Source organism: Malania oleifera, chromosome 11 (assembly GCF_029873635.1).
Source record: "Malania oleifera isolate guangnan ecotype guangnan chromosome 11, ASM2987363v1, whole genome shotgun sequence".
NCBI lineage: Eukaryota > Viridiplantae > Streptophyta > Magnoliopsida > Santalales > Ximeniaceae > Malania > Malania oleifera.
This window is the reverse complement of record NC_080427.1, coordinates 43,192,054-43,200,145: the sequence shown is the minus strand read 5'-3', so window position 1 is coordinate 43,200,145 and position 8,092 is coordinate 43,192,054.

Genomic DNA, 8,092 nt, shown 5'->3' with positions numbered 1-8,092 from the left:
CGTATAAATATCACATCAATCATTCTCATTTCAATATTTTCTCATAAATACACATCATTATATTTCACATTTTTCAACACATGTCATATGCCACACAATTTTCATCTAATACTCATAATATGTTAATTTCACTCTGCAAAACATCACAATTTAATATTACTTAAATGCCACACAATTTATCTAATATTTATATCATAATAATTTTTAAGCAAAATACCATATGTTCATTTTCACATATTAATTCACACATAAATTCTAAAAATACTATTATAATTTATTCCCCTTACTTGACTTACTGAGAGTCTCGTTAACAACCAGATCTTACGCCCTTAGCGCCCGAAATTCAATGTCTGCACTTCACATTTTTCCCTAGATTAGTTAACCTAATTTCCCAAAATACTACCCATCTAGCATTCCCTAGGCTCCATATACTCCAAATTATCATTTAAACAATTATTTAACACCCCACTTAATTTTCTAAATTTTACCTGCGGGTCCCAAAATTACACTCGCGGTGCTCACCCGGGTCCTAAATTTCAGAAATCCTACTTTAACTCTAGATGCTCAATATTTTAGGATTTCTAAATTAATCATAATTAATTAAAAATAAGCCCTTTAATAACCCTCGTACCCCAAATTTGGGATTTTGCCCACGACGACCCCACGAGAATTCCATCCCGCTAGACTTGTAAAGAATCATCCCTAGGTTCTCGTGGTGGTATCCGTTCGTCAATTAGGCTTATAATTTGTAAGAAATTAAAGAAAAATAGGAAATTGGCTTACCCAAGGAGATATGTCTACACTGCTCCTACCACCGATCCGCTTCGATAGAAATGACGGCAGTAGAGAATGGAGTCCAACTGTATCTCCTGATTTTCGATCGGATGAAAATTCGTCATGAAATCGAGGATAGAGGGAGAGAGAATGAGAGGAGAGAGAGAGAGAGAGAGAGAGAGAGAGAGAGAGAGAGAGAGAGAGAGAGAGAGAGAGAGAGAGAGAGATAGTACAGGGGGGCTGGCGTAGCTCCCTTCTGATTTTTTTTTTTTTTTTGTTCCTTCTCTAATCCTTCCTTCAAGAAGGATCGTGAAGATTTCTAATAATAATAATTAATATTAATGATAATATATTTTATTAATAAAAATAAAAATAAAAATAAATTTTAATTTTTTTTTCTTTTTTTTTAATAAATCTGATTAATTAATTATTTATTTATTTTTATTTTATTTTTATTTTTTTGGGAATCACTCCAATAATCTTCTATATCTCTTTTTGGGGTTATTACATTCTCCCCTCCTTATAAAAATTTCGTCCTCGAAATTTGCTTATTCATCAGCTTTCCATCCTTAGAGAGAAAACATCCTAATTTTATTAATTACCCTCACTTATGGCGGAGGAATACCGTGGTTACAACGAGGATTTTGGGAGATTATAACTTTTCCAAAATTCTCCCAAAGCCATTCATATTTGAAAACTAGAAATTCTATCTATCATACGTTACACTATACAAATAAAAATACATAGTATTATTTCATTCACTTTGACTGGCTCAACTCTAAACTCCACTGAATAAGTGTGAATATCTCTGGCGCATCTGATCCTCTAGTTCCCAGGAAACCTCCTCAACGGCATGATTGCGCCACAAAACTTTCACCAGTGGAATTATCTTCGAGCGTAGCTCCTATTCCTTCCAATCAAGAATCTGCACTGACACTTCCTCATAAGTTAAAGTGTCTCTCAACTCCAGTGCTTCATAACTGATCACATAGGAGTGGTCTGGGACGTATTTCCTCAACATAGCAACGTGAAATACGTCATGGATCCTAGACAAGATCGGTGGTAATGCCAATTGATAGGCAATTGGACCCACTCTTTCAAGAATCTCGCATGGTCCAATATACCTAGGACTCAGCTTACCCTTCCTCTTGAACCTCATAACTCCCTTCATCGGTGCCACCTTCAAGAACACGTGATCTCCTGCGTTAAACTCCAATTCTCACCAGCGAGTATCTGCATAACTCTTCTGCCGGTTCTATGTTGTTCTGATCCTATCCCTAATAGGTCTGACTTTATCCTGAGTCTGATGTATCAGCTCTGGCCCCAATATCTGTCTCTCCCCGATCTCATCCCAGTACAACGGGGATCGGCACCTCCTGCCATACAGCGCCTCATATGGTGCCATCCCAATGCTGGCCTGATAGCTGTTGTTATACGCAAACTCGACCAGTGGCAAATACTACATCCAACGACCTCCAAATTCCAGCAATAAACGCCTGGCAATCGCCCTCTACCAGCTCCACACTAAGTCTCTCTAGATCCATCTAGATCGGATACTGAATCTCCACTACAGATATAGATGAACCCCACTAATTTCTGACTTAAAGCATCAACAACCACATTAGCCTTTCCCGAGTAGTAGCTAATAGTGTAGTCATAATCCTTTATTAACTCTAGCCATCTCCTCTACCTCATATTTAATTCCTTTTGCGTGAAGAAATACTTTAAGCTCTTATGCTCAGTAAATATCTCACACCTACCCCCATATAAATAGTGCCTCCAAATTTTCAGTGCATAAACAACAGCTGCCAACTCTGGATTATGGGTGGGGTAGGTCTTCTCATATTCCTTCAACTGTCATAAGGCATAACTATCACTTTTCCTCGCTGCATCAACACACATCCTAGCCTTTTATGGGACGCATCACTGTAAATCACAAACCACTCTTCTCCTAAAGGAATCGTCAACACAGGCGCAGTAATGAGTCATTGCTTCAATTCCTGGAAGCTCTGTTCACATTCATCACAGCACTCAAACTTCACCCCCTTCATGGTCAATCTGGTAAGTGGGCCTGACAGTCTAGAAAAGCCCTCGACAAATCTGTGATAGTACCCAGCCAATCCCAGGAAACTCCTGATCTCGTGCACGTTCTTTGGTTGTACCCAGTCTACTACCGCCTCAATCTTACTCAAATCAACAGAAATATCACCCCTGGATATGACGTGTCCAAGGAAGGTAACATGTTCCAGCCAGAACTCACACTTCTTGAGCTTCACGTATAACTTCTTTTCTCTCAGTACCTGAAGCACTATCCTCATATGTTCCTCGTGCTCCTCTGGGCTCTTCGAATATACCATTATATCATCAATAAAAACTACCACAAACTGATCCAAATATTGGTGAAAGACCCTGTTCATCAAATCCATAAACACTGCAAGGGCATTCGTCAAATAAAATGGCATAATTAGAAATTTATAGTGACCATACCGTGTTCTGAATGCCGTCTTCGAAACATCTTCTGCTCTGACTTTCACCTGATGGTACCCGGAGTGTAAATATATCTTCGAAAAGATCTGTGTCCCTAGTAACTGGTCAAACAAATCATCGATATGCGGGAGCGGGTCTTTATTCTTGATAGTCACTTTGTTTATTTCCCGATAGTCAATGCACAACCTCATTGAGCCATCCTTATTCCTCATAAACAAAATCGGTGCTCCCCAGGGCGACACACTGGGCCAAACAAATCCCTTACCTAATAGCTCCTGCAACTGCTCTTTCAATTCTTTCAACTCTACTAGTGCCATTCTATATAGCGCCTTCGAAATCTACGCTGTCCTCGGAACCGGATCAATAACAAACTCTACCTCATGATTAGGAGGTTGTCCTAGCAAATCCTCGAGAAATACATCAAAAAATTCCCTCACCATTGGGATCTTCTCCACTCTCAGCTCTCCTTCTGATACCGCCTTCACAAAGGCTAAATATCCCTGATAGCAATCTACGTGCCTGAATAATAGATAGTAACTGAGGTGGGGGTGCACACGTGATCCCACGAATATGTACTCCTGTCCCTTTGGAGGTCTGAACACTACCTACCTCTAATGGCACTCAATGCTGACATAGTGGGCAGCTAGCCAGTCCATTCCCAAAATTACCTCAAACCCATGCATATCTAAAACCATTAGATTAGTTAACAAAGACCTCCCCTAAATATCCACTAGACAGTCCCTGAGTACCTTTCTACATATCCCAACAACCCTAGTCAGCGTAGCAACAGAAAAACTAATATCTAACTACTAAGACTCAAACCCACACAATTTAACATATTCTCGGGCGATAAAAGAATGAGTCGCCCCAGAATCAAACAAGACAGTAGTTTTAAATGACAGTATTGAAACAGTACTTGTCACCACATCTCCTACCACCTCAGCATCTCCTGGTGTCAGTGCATACACTAGTGCCGGAGTAGTATTCCTATGTTGTCCACCTCGAGGTGCCTAATAGCCTCCTTTGTATGGTCGAGGAGCAGCCGCTACTGCTGGAGGTGCCTGACAATTCCTCGTGATATGCCTAGGCTAGTGGCACTGATAGCAGACAACCTCCCTCATTCGACACTCTCCTAAGTGCCTCCTCAAACATATGGGATAAGGAGGGAGCATCTGTCTGCCCTGTACTGCTCGCTCTCCTCCTCCCTGTTGTTGTCCTCCTCTGGTATCATATCTCTTCCACGATCCTCAACTAGGCCCTGCCTGAAAATCAAATGGTGCGGGCCTGTTCCTCTAGCTCTGGGCTGCTGCGCCTCTCTGTATGCTGCTCTCAATTACCGCAGCCTTGTCCAATATCTCTGAGAAAGTCTAAGCTTGAAAACCTACCACCTTCTCATACAGATTCTGTCTCAAGCCCTCCTCAAACTTCCTCGTCTTCTTCTCCTCATCTGGCACCATATACGGGGCGAACCAGGACAGCTTAACAAACCTCGTTGTGTACTGTTGTACCGTCATAGACCCCTGTGTCAGATACAGAAACTCTGACGCCTTCGCACTCTTGACCGTAGTGGGAAAGTACCGCTTGAATAAAATCTCCCTAAAACAACTCCATGTCATTGCTATAGGATCCGACCTCTGCTCCTCCAGTACTCTCACGAACCTCCACCACCACTTTGCCTCCCCGATCAATTTAAATGTGGAAAATAACACCATCTGCTTGTCTGTACATGAGAGGACTACCAGTATGTCCTCTATGTCCTGAACTCAGTTCTTTGCTACCAGTGGGTCTGCTCCTCTAGCGAAAGATGGGGGTCGCATACACGTGAACTGCTCGATCATTCAGCTTCGCTCCCCCGAGCTCCTGCCCTTCTCAGCCATCACCTTCCGAGTGATGCTACGCAATACCGCGTCAGGGTCTGCACCACCCATACTGGAAGGTCCTACTCCATCACCTCCCGCATTCGTGTTACTGTTCACCGGATCCATCTTGCAAAGGTAACAACTAATCTCAGCATACAATTACTATCACCCAACCAATACACTACTATAATTCATAAATTACTCTTCTATGACCATTTATCTCCACATCCATAATCACCATTTAAGATTCAATCCTACCACTCTTAATCAAGATCCAAAGATAGTATCCATGGTTTTCCTGAAATCGTCACCCTAGGAAAAACATAGAAACAACCCCAGTACTCCTATCTCTAACCCGCAAGATAGAACCCTAAATTCTTACCTTATCCTCGAACAACCACTAACTCATATTTCAATCTACCCATCTCCTATTTTCCTCAAAATCCACTCCTATACTCTGGTATTGTATTCCGCTGTTTACGAAAGTCTATATAACCTAGCAACCTAGGCTCTAATTTCAAACCATGACGCCCTGATTTTTGTACATTTTTTTTCCTCAATAATAAATAAATAATCACTCATCTTCGACAACATCCATAAATCGGCCACGTCAACAATCTTACTATCATTCATACTTCCTAACCCGCATTGTGTACCGGGTAAAAAGTCATTTTATTTATACAACCTAACACTAGAAGATAGTATAATTATATTATCCAGAATACAATACCCAGAGTATTAACATACATATTTTTACAATACCATCACATACCCAAAAATGATACAACCCTAGCGAATCACACATCCCTAGTTCAAACTCACCTTGTATATTAGGGTTCCAGCTCCCTACTATTATGAAGCTCTATCATCCGGTCAGTCTCTGTTCCTTGAAAAATTTAAATAATTTGGGTGAGACACATCTCAGTAAGAAGGAATAAATTATTTACAGTATGTGGTCATATGAGTTCAGTTATAATACACTTTACTTTTCAAACCATCGTTTCATCTGAGAAAATGCACTGATTTTCACATTCACATAATCATATAGATATACAACACAAGCTTTTATAAGCTTTAAAACCATTTCTCAAGTTTATTCATTTCCAACACACATAATTACTCGCAAAGTTCCTGAGAATAGGGAAGATTGCCCACCCATACAGGTAGCTTCCCTCTGCCCTAACACGTTATGCAGTCAGGAATTGCCACATCTGATACCTATCAGGGCACTCACCTTACTCAGTAAGCTAGGGGTGAGCAAACGGTCGGTTCGGCCAAATTTGGGTAATTAACCGAATTAACCAAAAAATTTGGTTAAATAAAATCATTAACCGAACCGACCGAATTAGAGGAGGACACCGAACCGAACCCGACCGAATTACCCGAACGGGTAATTTGGTTAACCGATTTTAACCGACTTCAACTAAAATTATTTAAAACAAAAATAAATATAATAACAAAAGTGGAACAAAAGAAGAAGAAGAAGAAGAAGAAGAAGAAGAAGAAGAAGAAGAAGAAGAAGAAGAGGCGGAGGAGGAGAAGAGGAAGAGTTACTGGGGTCTGGGTTTGCACGGCGAGCTGGTGGCTGAGAGTCTGAGACGCTAAGGACCGAGACGAGAGGCTGGACTGTGGAGTCTAGAGAGCCGAGCTTCCGAAGACTAGAAGAGGCCAGAGGGGATTTGCCAACTCCGAGAGGTGGTCCACTAGTCCGATGGAGAGGCAAGAGAGTTGCGGCCTGTGGGTATGCGCTATGTGGGGCAGATCGGCACTCGGCAAAGGCGCAAAGCGCAGAGAAACTAAGAAAGTGAGAAACCCTAACTCTAATCCCCAATCCGACAATCCCCAGATTCCCCACTGTGAGTCTGTGAGTGTGAAGTGTGAAGTTGTGAACGAAGCCTTTTTTCCCCCCAGCCCTAAGCCCCAAGCGGGCAGCGGCCAAGCCCGAGGCCCCGAGTCGCCCGACTGTTGTTGCAGTTGTTCAGTGTTCACACAGTCACACTTCACTCAGTTCATTGCCCTGCCCGACCACGAACCACCCTATTATAAATTATATTAAAAATGGAAACTATTAGTAATTCAGTTAACTAGTTAACCGATATTTTTTTAACCATTAACCGAACCGAAACCGATTAACCAAAAGTTTGTATAATTTTAACCGAACCGACCGAACCAGATTTGTTACTGAAACCGAGCTGACCAATTTCGGCTGATTAATTCGGTTTTCACCGAATTATGCTCACCCCTACAATAAGCCCTCAAGCGGAAAGTTTCACTTCGCCTCAATTATTTATTTTATAAAACACACACTCTTTCATTTTTCATAATCATTTCCCATTTTAACTCATTACATTTCTATGTATACATAAATTCACATTTATGTACATTACGTTATACATTAGATCACATAATTCCAATTCTCAACACATTCACGATTTCCATACTGAGCATACCTCCCTAATGGTATCAGTAGGAATCTCATAACACAATTTCCATACTAGGCATACCTCCCTAACGGCATCAGTAGAAACTTCACAGACACACTCACAGTCTCCATACTGAGCATACCTCCCCAACGACATCAGTAGGAATTTCACAACACAATTTCCATACTGAGCATACCTTCCCAACGGCATCAGTAGGAACTTCACAACACAATTTTCATACTGAGCATACCTCCCCAACTGCATCAATAGGAACTTCATACACACAATCTCCCTACTAAGCATACCTCTCCAACGACATCAGTAGGAAAGGAGTACCACCCACCCGCAATTATTATGCGGTATTGACATATCATCAATCATATTTCAGTATATCTTAATTCAATTCATTAGAAATATTCTCATCATTTTAACTTCAGATGCTCAACATTTTAGCATCTCTAAATTAATCATAATTAATTAAAAATAAACCCTTTAATAACTCTCGTACCCCAAATTTGGGGTTTTGCCCATTACGACCCCACGAGAATT